The sequence below is a fragment of the Mytilus californianus genome, unplaced genomic scaffold (assembly GCF_021869535.1).
Source record: "Mytilus californianus isolate M0D057914Y unplaced genomic scaffold, xbMytCali1.0.p SCAF_8, whole genome shotgun sequence".
NCBI classification, from domain to species: Eukaryota; Metazoa; Mollusca; class Bivalvia; order Mytilida; family Mytilidae; genus Mytilus; species Mytilus californianus.
The window spans coordinates 110,564,018-110,576,352 of record NW_026262734.1 but is presented as its reverse complement, the minus strand read 5'-3'; positions in this window follow the sequence as shown (position 1 = coordinate 110,576,352).

Below are 12,335 nucleotides of genomic sequence, written 5' to 3'. Positions count from 1 at the left end.
ATGATATTTCATTTCGGCACACATGTGTTGACTACAAAGCTGGTGATGCGGCCAGGTCAGGGGCGAAGCGTCATACAATAGTAAAATTGATCCAGTCGTTTTAAAAAATCGTTTAATGTACAAGGCTTATAATTTTTTGAACCAAACCCATGTACCATATCCATTAAACCAATTGAAGGCCGTACGGTGACCAAAAGTTGTTAATTTCTGTGTCATTTGGTCTCTTGTGGAGAGTTGTCTCATTGGCAATCATACCACGTCTTCTTTTTTATACACAGATAAAGTGCAAACATGTATACGATCTTTTCCTCAAATATTTCCTTTTATATTTGTATACATATAAATGTTCTTATTTCACGTTCAAAAGTTGACATATTAGTTTTTGCAGAATCAGAAAAAAAATATGGCCTGACAGGGTATTGATTCCCTGATATTAGTCTTAGCATTTTTTTGTTTTATTATTTTATTTTTTTTTGTTGAGCACCACTGTTGAAAGAGTTATACCCTTTTTAAAAATGTCCTATGGGGAAAAGCTTATCACATCAAGGGAAATCTAATCTCACTTGGGGAAAACTACTTTTCCTCGGGGGGAATATGTTCTATTCCTCAAGGGCAAAAATTTTACCCGTTGGAAATTTCTTGCAATAGTATTTCCTCAAAGCATATCAGCTGCTTCAAAATTTCCCAATTTAGTAGCGAATTGCAGCAAAATGTCAATACGACAGTTGAGACATTTACACACATTATTCTTCTTTCGAAGAAAAAGGAAATATGAAAAGACGTTTGTATTTGGAGAAGCAGAAAACACAATGATAACACAGTTATATAGGAATGTAATTGTTAAATACGTTCGTACTTTATCCTGAACAACATTCTTCTAATGTATTTTATCGTACTAAAACCATACCAGGACAAATATGACTTTTAGACCGATGAGGCAGCTTCTCTTGATATGCATACATTACCTGTCATATTATGAACTAAAAAGTGTCAAATCACGAGACATGAGAGAAAAAAGGCGATCATGTCTGAAGATTCACTGTAAATATCTGGGATATATGCAGACCTGCCAACTTTCAAGATGTGTTGGGGATTTCCCCCATGAGAGTTGTTGGCCTGCATTTTGATATTCTCTATTATATAAACTGCACACCTCAAAATAGGCATTCAAACGAGTTAAAAGGATATTCAAACACATGCATATACATGCAAACAAAACAGCAGTCGATTAAAACACTTCTTGCGCTTTAAATCCCACTGGAGATTTTGAAAAGTAGGCAGGTATGTATATGACAGCATTAATTAATACATTTGGGTATACCAGAGCACCTGAGATCACCCTCGTTTTATTAAGGACAATATTGCACAGTCTTTAGTTTTCTTTGAAGTGTTCAATGTGCCTTTTTAACGATAACAGAAAATACCATTAAATATATGACATGATATAAGCAACAGACAACACTAACATAGAACAATTAAAGGCAGAAACAAACAGTCTTAACGAACAACATCTATAGTCCGTAGAACCTGATGTCGTAAAAGCACACAATGTGTTGCGGCTCAACCAGTTTTATCATTTCGATCTGTCACTAACAAATTAATTTGATAAACTAAGATACTGTAGTCAACCAATTTGTGATTGAAACCATAAAATTTGTGTTTGATTATTTAATATCAGTCGTTTCATCTCGTTACCTATTATAGGTTGTTATTTTTTGATGAGACGTATATTTTCTTTAGTTAAACCCGAACATGCATGGAATATTTTACACTTGACGTTAAACAATCAACAATCAATCTTTAGATCAATCGAATTAATAGAGATAGAGACTTTTTAACATGTTTTAAATCTCACGTTCGTGAAAAATTAAATTTCTGATAAACTAAGGTTCCAACTCTCTAGAGAAAGTTGACCGTAGACATGTAGTTGTAGTTTGGTATTCTTTCAATATTGCTTTCGGTCTCATATAGCTCCTTGAGTTTATACATGGTTATACATACCTGATTTTTCAAATGTGAGCGTTACCGATAATGATATATCCAAAAAAAAAGCTTCAGATGTATGAAATTTTCATTATATTAAATTATAATTCATATAATATTATACACTACGTTTTGAATTGCATTTCTAAACATGTCCAGCAGGCTTAACTCAACAACTTGAAATAAAGAACTAAAAAACTGGCATATACCCTTGAAAATATAATCAAATTATGCTATGGCGTCTGCTACTCTAAATTTTCGTTTTATTAAATCAAAGAAATTGAATAAGGCATCCAAAATTTATTCCTCCCAATTATTAAAATTGTCTGTGCATTACAATAAATTTGTTTCCCAGTTGAGATCATTATAATCAGATAGTTGAAATTGAAAACCAATTGGAAGCTCTTAAATAACATCTTAAGATTTTCTTCCGCATGGAAATAATTGCCTAGAAAACTACCCTACAGAAAATGTATCCCATAACAATCTGGATGTATACTATAATTTTTTTTTTTTAAATTCAAGAGTATTGGAACAGTTATATTTTAAACTTTAAACTGCATTCAGCTGTAATGAAGTTTATTATGTTGAATGTTATAATGACGTGTAATTATTATCTCATACTTGTAGTAGATCATTCCGCAATAATGACCGAACTTATCTTCCTGAGATCTCATTTACATAGTGATACCACTTTTTAAAATAGTTTGTCAAAAAAAGAGTTCAACTACAAATATTTCGGTTCTGCTGAGTTTCTATCACCTTTAGTGAAATCATTATCAATTTTAAAGATTTTCTTTATATTTTATATTTGCGGTATAAACTTTTCATCTGAGTGTTTAAAATCATCTGAAGGTCTTGTATTTGCTATTATTTTTCTTCCGTACTCGTCATATAACACATGAACAAAAATCATTAATAAACAAAATGTTTGGAAATTAAAGATGCTACTATATGTTTGTAATAAACCAAAGTTCACAATTGGTGGTTTAATAAATCACTTTGTCTGTCGTCCTTCCGTCCGTAACTTTCCTTGCATGTAAATCAGCTTTTGTATTAAGGAATGCTTTGGTGTAAGGTCTGAAAGTTTTACAATGTTCAGTTACAACAAATGCTAACTTGAATGGTTTTGCTTGTGAACAATATGACTTGATATTTGGTTGGCACTTCAAAATGTCAGAATTGTACTATGTAGTCTATGTGATGTTCGGATCCTCCAGGCAGTCACTTCTTGTTTTGATTTTTTTAATATACCTACCGCGCATAAGGTTTTCCTTCAGCATGTTCTTATCACGTATGAAGAGGAATGGCTTTACATCTGGTCTGGGCTTTGATAATGTGTAATTTGTAATGATAGGTGGAGGAGGTATGCATTCAATGCAATGATATGTAATGTAAGGTTATTCAAATGGTTTTAAAGAAAATGATATAGTTTTAAATCCGCCCATCTCATCCCCCCCCCCTCCCCAACCGCCATCATAATTTGGTTCACCATTATCGAATACATGTACAATCTATTTGTGCCACGGAGAAAAACCATTGGTCGTTACCACAATCCCGTCCTCTTTATCTCCATTAGGACATTCACCAAGCGAGGCTTATCACCGAGTTTGAATTTGTCATGATCAACACGACGTATATGCCATATATTGAAAATGATCTGCTTACCCTTCCTGGACACCTGTGATTCGTGTTGCTCAGTCTTTAGTTTCTTATGTATTGTTTCATACATTGCTGTTTGTATTTCTGTCTTTTTTTTTGGGGGGGGGGGTCATAAGTTTGGATTTTTAGAGGGTTTTTTTTTTGGTCCTTTTTGGTATTTTGTCTCTTGTTACAACAAAGTTTTGTCCATTATATTCATAAATTTTTAGAAAACGGAAACAAAAATATTCTCCTAGAAAAATTATGCATATTAGATTATATCGTTTCTGAAATCATAACCTGATGGGAAATTATCATAACAACATAAATGTTGAAGTGTGACGTAAACGAATTATTAAATTGTCTGAGCCCTGTGACGATTAAGCCATTTGTAAACATATGATGAACCCTAAGGATTTGAAAAGCAATTGTCTGAGATATAATTGTCCCATTCAAAGCTGGTTAATTGGGTCATAAACCTATATCCATTTAAATTTTGACAGTAGAGAAAATGTAATGTAAATGTATAACAACGATGTCAGTGTACAACACACATGCTTTTCGAATAGTATTCCTCAGATACTTTCGAGACAAAATCTTTGGGAAATCAAATTATAATGCAACATTATATTTAACGTTCACTTCGATTTAATGGCCATCACAAATTTCATGACATCAATCCCACAATAGTTGGTCTGACAAGCGCAAATGTCTGTGTTTTCTCATTTGCATTATAATTGAGATAGTATTGTATTTGTAGATTTTTTTATCTAATGGTCGCAAATATAAGTATTTGCAAGTTGCGATTACTAAATTGTCATAGGATGCCCGCAGATTTTTCAAATACAATGATTGTATCTCCTAAATATGTAAACATTTAAGAACAGCTAAACAAAAGAGGCTTTAAAAAAGAAGCAAAATTTGAAATGTCAACTTTGCCTTAATGGGTCAAAAAAGTCTGTTATTTATCTTCGACTGTTTATTTTTAAAAGTTGACCATACTTGATTTTTTTGCAGTTCTATTTAGGTCCCTTAGAATTGTTATGCTCTCTGTAATGTCTTATCCTTCTTTTTATGTAGTAGTTCTTATCTAATAGATTCAAGGTTGAACAAAGGCAGTATAAATTGAAGTAATAACATCTTTACATCGGTGAAATAATAAAATCTTATTAATAACGCGTAAAGACTGTGTCTGACATCATGTTAGTCAATCTTTGTTTAACATGATAAGAGTTTGGCTATATCATAGAAAATCTTATTCACTGGTAAAGTCCGAAACAGTGGCGGTCGACATATCTTTGCAAAACTTTTTTTAAAGTAGTAATTGCACTCATGATGATTGTCTATTCAATAATATTTCATTATGCAAAGAATTCAGACACGAAAGAATTGTGTAAATTTGTAAACATAATATGATCGTCCATTTCTGGTACTACATAAAGGAAATCAAGGAAGGAGCTATTGATTCCCTCTTGATTAATTGATTGTTGTTTAAACACTATAGAATATAGTATAATTCTCAGACAATAAAGATATAAAATCAAAGTTTTAAAATGTTCCCATGAAATGTTCTCAAAAAATAACTAATCATCCCGGTCTTCATGATTATCAAAATATAACCCCGCTTACTAGACCCAAATAAATCTTGTTCCAAGAGGAAAACTTTGCCAAACTTACCACTGTTTCGGAATGTGATTCATTGGTTTATATTTGATGTGACGTCCTTTTCAAGGATACTCATTTTTTTATTATGTTTAGTTAAGACGACTATCTCCGGGATATTTATATGTTTTTTGTTTGATGATTTTAATTAAAGTTGTAAATATTGTTTTCTGTAGGATAATACAAACATGTACATGTATGGTCAGTGTTAGGACTTCGTGGTTCAACTGTTTAAATGAATCATAAAATTCTCATCTTTGAAAAACTTTGTTAAATTGATTTTGTCAACCAGTAAAGTTTAGAAAGGGGACAGGAGAATTTTTTGCAGATTGACTATTCATTTCCATCTATTGCCATGCATGCTTAATATTTTACTGAGGCATTGCCGTGTGGAAATATTGATTCCACCACTACATCAAATGTGGTACGATATTTCTCCACTCGAGACATTCTATTATTTAAAGCGCTAGGCTTGCCGAGCATTTTAAATAATTAAAATGTAACGGTTGAGAGTGGAGAAATATCGTATACACGAGTTATTGTGGTGGAATCTGTTTCTCTATTGATTTTTAGACGATATCCCCCCCTACCACTCTCCCCCGAAAATGAAATAGCTAGCCCCTTACACGCAAATTAAACATTTTGAGTTATTTAAGTGCTTCAGTTGACTGTAAAGCAGGATAGAACATTTTCAATCAGTTTTACATTTTATATGTACAGGTACACGTTAAACTATGAAACTCTTTAAACGGTATTCCCGATCTTCAACACTGAAATAAAATATAGCATATTTTCTTTATATTTTACTTGATCCTTTTATCAATAAAGCAATTCCAACTGGGTGTTTGACGTACATAAATTCACTTGACATAGACAAGTTAAGTTTTTGAATACATTTTGTATTAGTCTGATGCATGACAATAAAATTGAAATATTAATAGTTAATTTTCTCATTCTAATTAAGCTGTCAGAAATGTTCATCCTATCTTGATGTATGTCATAATGTTTATAGAGTGCATTAAAGCTTGTTATTGTTAGGAATATGTATACAACGTGCTTCGACGTAGGTTGGTACTAGTTTTTCAGCAGTCAGTATCATTCAGTGCAAAAATCATAGGTTAAATCGTACTGTTCTTATTTGTTGTTATTTGCTTTGAACAAGCTGTCAGTAGCTGCGAGTACTCTCAAATCTGTACTTAATGTCTTTTTTGTTGTTGCGATGTATATAAGTACCCTGCCACGTCCGGTCTATGTTTTTGTTAGATGTATTTCTGTTTTGTATCGATCTGATGAGTTAATCCCTTTTCAACTGATTTTTATAGCTTGTTCTTATGTTGTACTGTTACACCACTGTCCAAGGTTAGGGGAGGATTGGTGCCTACAAACATTTTTAACCCCGCCACATTCTGTATGCGCCTGTCTCAAGGCAGGAGCCTGTATTTCAGTGGTTATCGTTTGTTGCTGTATATCATATTTGTTTTTCATTCATTATTTTGTACATAGATCAGGCCGTTATAAGTTTTGTCGTTTGAATTGTTTTACATTTGTCATTTCGGGACCTTTTAAAGCTGACTATGCGGTATTGGATTTGCTCATTGTTGAAGGCCGTACATTGACCTATAGTTGTTAACTTCATGTCATTTGGTCTCTGATGGAAAGTTGTCTCATTGGCAATTATACAACATCTTCTTATTTTAATATTATAACAGTTTTGATACCTTTGAGCGTTCTTAACTGTGAGTCTTGTTATAGTGCAAATATTTGTTTGTTACTTTATAAAAATAAGGAGATGTGGTATGATCGCCAATGAGACAACTAGTCACCAAAGTTCAAATGAAGTGGATTTAAGCAATTATAAGCAACCGTGCGGCCTTCTTCAATGAGAAAAAACAATACCGTATAGTCGGCTATATAAGGCCCCGACATGAAAAATATGAAACAGTTTAATTGAGAAATCTAAAAGCTTAATTTATAACAAAACAATCTACGAAAAACAAATATGACAAAAACGTTTTAAATTCATCATTACGATTAAATCATCATGAAAAATTACAAAATCCGACAAATCGTGTTGATATAAAAAGAAAGTGTTATTGTAGGATTCCTAATGAGACAACTTCACCAGAGACCAAGTGACGTGTATGTTACCAACTATATATGTGTCACCGTTTTGTTTTCAATAATGAGCAAAACTTCATATACACTATTTTCATCTATGAATGGCCCTGACATGACAAAATTTGAAACAAATCAAACAAGAAAATCAACGGCTTAATTTATAATGGAACAAAATACGAACAACAAATATGACATATAGCCGGGCCCGATTGGGTGGTGTTACATCTTACAAAATCTATTCAAATTATTTTTGAAAAGAATTCCGCTTAACTCGGTGCTAGGGGCCGTCTTAAACTTTCAATGAGATGAGAGTGTTTTTGCTCCATGTTGAGGTATCACTGTGACTTTGAGATGAAGAACCGCAATAAAAGCGCTGTTCCTTTGCTTTTTGTATGTTTTTTTGTTGTGCATCTATTGATTTTGTGTCATGGATGGATACCCTATATCCTTTGTTTTTCTATTAAACTACTGATTTACAGTCTCCTGATTTTGGGACAGGCACATAAAGAATGTGGTGGGATTAAACATGAGGGTCCAACCCTCTCCATAAATGATCTGGACATAGATGCAGGATTTCCAGGCTGTTTTAATTTATTTCCTTTTTGCGGATGTCTAAGATTCAGTGGTTTTAGTATTAAAAAGTATACGAAATATTATAGCTTTTTTTTTTTTTATTTCGCGGATTCTAAATTTTTAAACAAATATTTTGGACGAATTTTTAGCTGTGTTCAAGTTTAAGTTTCACAATGGATTGTATTGTCATTTTGCAAGAGAGTTTTTATTTTCAGATTAAGAAAAAAAAAACAATCATTTTTTTAATGCTTGAAATTCGTTTTTCAATCTCGGCTTTAAAAACGTCAAATAAACGTCAAATAAACAGAACATGCTTTATCCTCAAAAACATTGGCTACATTTCTCTTTTCTAATGTTATCAACAAATCAAATAAATAATTTTGTCTAGTAGTCATGTTTATAGTTTTTCCAACATACATTGTTTGAGTTTTGGGAAATTCTACAGTAGTTATGAAAACGGGATTCATTCAAATGAATATGCGAGCTAGAGTGTTTATTGCATTGAACATTTTCACTGTTATGCCTAAAGTAATATTTCAGTGATTTGAGAATATTGATATGACATTCATTGTTATTGTTGGGTATTTTCATAATCCTATATATGCTTTGATGTATATACGGTCAAACCATGTTATTGTTTTGACAGTAAATCAATACGATTACCAAGGTATTTGTCACAGGGTTAAAAACCAAGTAGATATAGAAATTTTGCTCACTTTATAGCAGTTAAAAACAATCCAATGTAAAAAAATAAAAACTTATCTTATTGTGGATGATTGATTCTTATACTGTATATTTTAAATGAATTTTACTGTGTAGGAATATTCTATTATGCTATTGGCGAGGAGTCATTACATCAAGTACTGGAGGTGTGCCGTAATTGGCAGAAGATATATAGTACCTTGACCTATAATGGTTTACTTTTATAAATTGTAACTTGGATGGAGAGTTGTCTCATTGGCACTCATACCACATCTTCCTATATCTATACACATAACATAAGGATTGTTGCGTTTTAATAAATAATATTGAGAAATATTCAACATGAGGCCAAACAGCACATTAAATCATGAAGGCACGTAGTGAAAAATTGAATTATTAGTGTTGTTCGGTCACTTTTGAACATTATTCACTATGTTTTGTTTGTTTGTTTGTTTTTCTCTTTTCTATAGTTTTTGCCCAATATTCTGTATTCTTTAGACCCTCGTTAGTTTGTCACTGTGTATCTTTTATACATTAGGTATGAAATTTAGATGTGGTTTGAATGGCAATGAGACAACTATATATCAGACACCAAATAACGTGCAGGAAAACTGTATAGGTAAACGTTTGGACTTTAACGGGACAGCACCGATATTCCGACACCCCATTGGTCCGACACCCCATTAGTCTGTCACACAATTGGTCCGACGCCCCAATAGTCTGACACCCTAATAGTCCGACACCGAATAATTAAAAGATAGTAAATATATTGTTATTTTAGACAGCCGACGTGTTTATCTAATATCACAATTGTGTTTAGAACCGAACACCTTGTCCATCGACTGGTCCAAGTTATCAAACTAGGTTGGTTGACATGTATTTGTTAAAATATTGGAAAATATTCACCAATCAACATACAGAATGATCGAGACGCTTACCTCGTTGTCTTGCGTGAAATTAAAACGAGCACTATCAATCTCTTAACTACAGTGAACATTTCGTCAAATTGAGATACTAGTATATTTTTTGAAGTTTTGTCAAATTACTTGCATGCAGATTCGTAACTGTGTTTCTCTCCCAAAGCAGCGAATTAAGAAAGTTAAGTCTCTAATGCCTTCCAAATAGAACTCTGTAAAGTTTGACGCGTTCTCCGTAAGGAATCTGCTTTGACTATACGAGTTCACAGCAACAATATACGAGCTAGTTAATTGTAATAATGAAAATAACAATTAAACTGGGTAATCAAATGAATAATTTCATCATCTAACAAACGGGGAGATCTCCTTTATGGAGTTTTGTATGAAATCCGTATGTTGCTATGCAATAAACCACTTCTGATCCTATCGGACCAACCTCTATGTATTTTTCTAGTGACTGTATATGTCATAGGAACATGTCAGTATGCCATATTTGATATTTATGAACCTAGACCAGAGTTTAGAAAAAAAACTAATAGAAAACGATGCAAAGGCTAACTCTTTTGTAGTATAGTCCCAGGTAAAATGCACTTTAATTAATATCCGACTAAGCGTGTCGGTCTGTTTAAGGCAGGATATCTTCTAGTCCGAGATTGCTCTGACATCTGACGGCCTTTTTAGATTTGCTGGGCCGTTAGACCAATCTCGGACCTAAAGGTGTCTTTGTGTCAATGTGTTGTTGCCCTGAATATAAGTGAAATATTTGATGGTTGACGTTAAACCGCCACTACTAAATCTCATATTTTCTTGTATAGTATTAAAGTCGTATACGAAGAAATGGTTATTTAACTAAATATCAATCCGAACAAAACCTGTGATTATTTGGAGAGAATCAGTAAGAAATTAAGTCAGTTTCAAATTCAGAAAAAAACACTTATATCAACTAAAAGATAATATCGATAATGACTGTTAATAGACATTTTTGGGGAATAAAATGTAATTAATCAAATTAAAAGGACTGTTTTAAAAACATATATATAAGGCAAAATTTATCAAAAATTTGAAGTGATTTGTACAGGACTGGACCCAAACAGGTCTGACATGAAAAAACAATCTTTTTGTCAAGAAATAAAACAAAATGTTCCTTATAATACGCTGGTCAAAGTTTTTTTTTCAAATTTAACTTTGTGATAAAGCAAAGCACAGATACATGATAATCTGGTCGTATAGGTGGGCAAGGAAGGGTTCATGTTTTCCCACCTTTTATAAAAAGATTCATAATATATTGGTACATGAAAAATCTTGTTTTTGTTAAAATTTGTTATACCTGAGGTTTTCTTGATTCCTAACTCCCATTGCATTCCTGTGTCAATGTCTGAGAAGTGTGTGTGTATTGTTAGAGTTATTTTCACGTAACGTGTTTGCTTGTGCTGTACAATCGATTAAAATATCGCCCGGTGATCGATTATTTGTAAAGTGGAAAGAAAAGACAACCGATTAGTTTTTTAAGAGGATAAATAAAACACGAATGGAAATAACAATGTACAGAAAAAGAAATTGTTGTTTTATGAATATACAATTACAAATCTAATCGATGATATAAAAAGTACATTTTCATGGCTACTCGTACATGATTGATTTTTTTTCTGTGTAATGTCCGGTGGCAAAGTTTCATGTATTTAATACAAGTTCATTCTGACAGCAAATTTCATCCCTTTTGTCGAGGTTTCAACCTCAATAAAGTCTTCATATATAGAAACAATTGTCATTGATTGAACAATCTTACTATCGATTTTTTAACAAACTTTCATAAACTCATTAATTTTTCGATTATATTATCAATAAACAACTCGTCAACTTTCAGTTTTGAAAGTTTTCGATCTATTAGTTCGTATATAGTGTAGATGAAAAGAAATCATCATGCTTGAAAAAAATATTCTCTTCGCATGGTAAAATGATACTTTTTTTGTCTTGTTAGTTACCTAAACTGGCTTACGCGAACGATGAGAGACTGCATTACTCATGTTACTGAGGACTGTTCTTAACATTTTCTTTTTAGTGGGATGTACTTTCCTATAGAACACACCGTGTATTAGTTAGCCAAAACTTGCATGCTTCTCGATTGCTTTATATGTACATGGTCATGGTATTTCTTAAATACAAGATGGGTGGTATGGTATTATCTGTTTCAGTTTCTTTGACACTCTTATAAAAGAGAGTAGTTCAAATATCACGCCAATAACGATTCCATGAAATAGATTTCTTTTACGGCAATAATATTCCTTCCTTTTTCGGACTATCGGGGTGTCGGACTAATAGGGTGTCGGACCTATTGGGGCGTCGGACTAGTGGGGAGTCGAAATATCGGGGCGACCCCGACTTTAACAATGAGCAAAACCAATACCGTATAGTAAGCTGGAACCGACATGTTAATGATAAAACAACAAACGAAAAACAAATAAGTCAGACAGCAACGGATAGCTATGAATCCACATGGTTACTTGCCCTGAGATGTGAGCTTTATGCAAATACTTAAATGCTTATGACGCATACATAAGTTAGGGTGTGACGTGGAAGCAACTATCGCAAAATGTCAATAGTTGATCAGCAATAGCGAGTAATCGTTTAATTATTTATAATTATAATATACTATCGCATTGCTGCCTTTTTTTTGTTTGCATAGGTAATCGTTTGTTTTTATTTACTAATAGTTGTTATGCTTCTGCAGTTCGTTTTTAT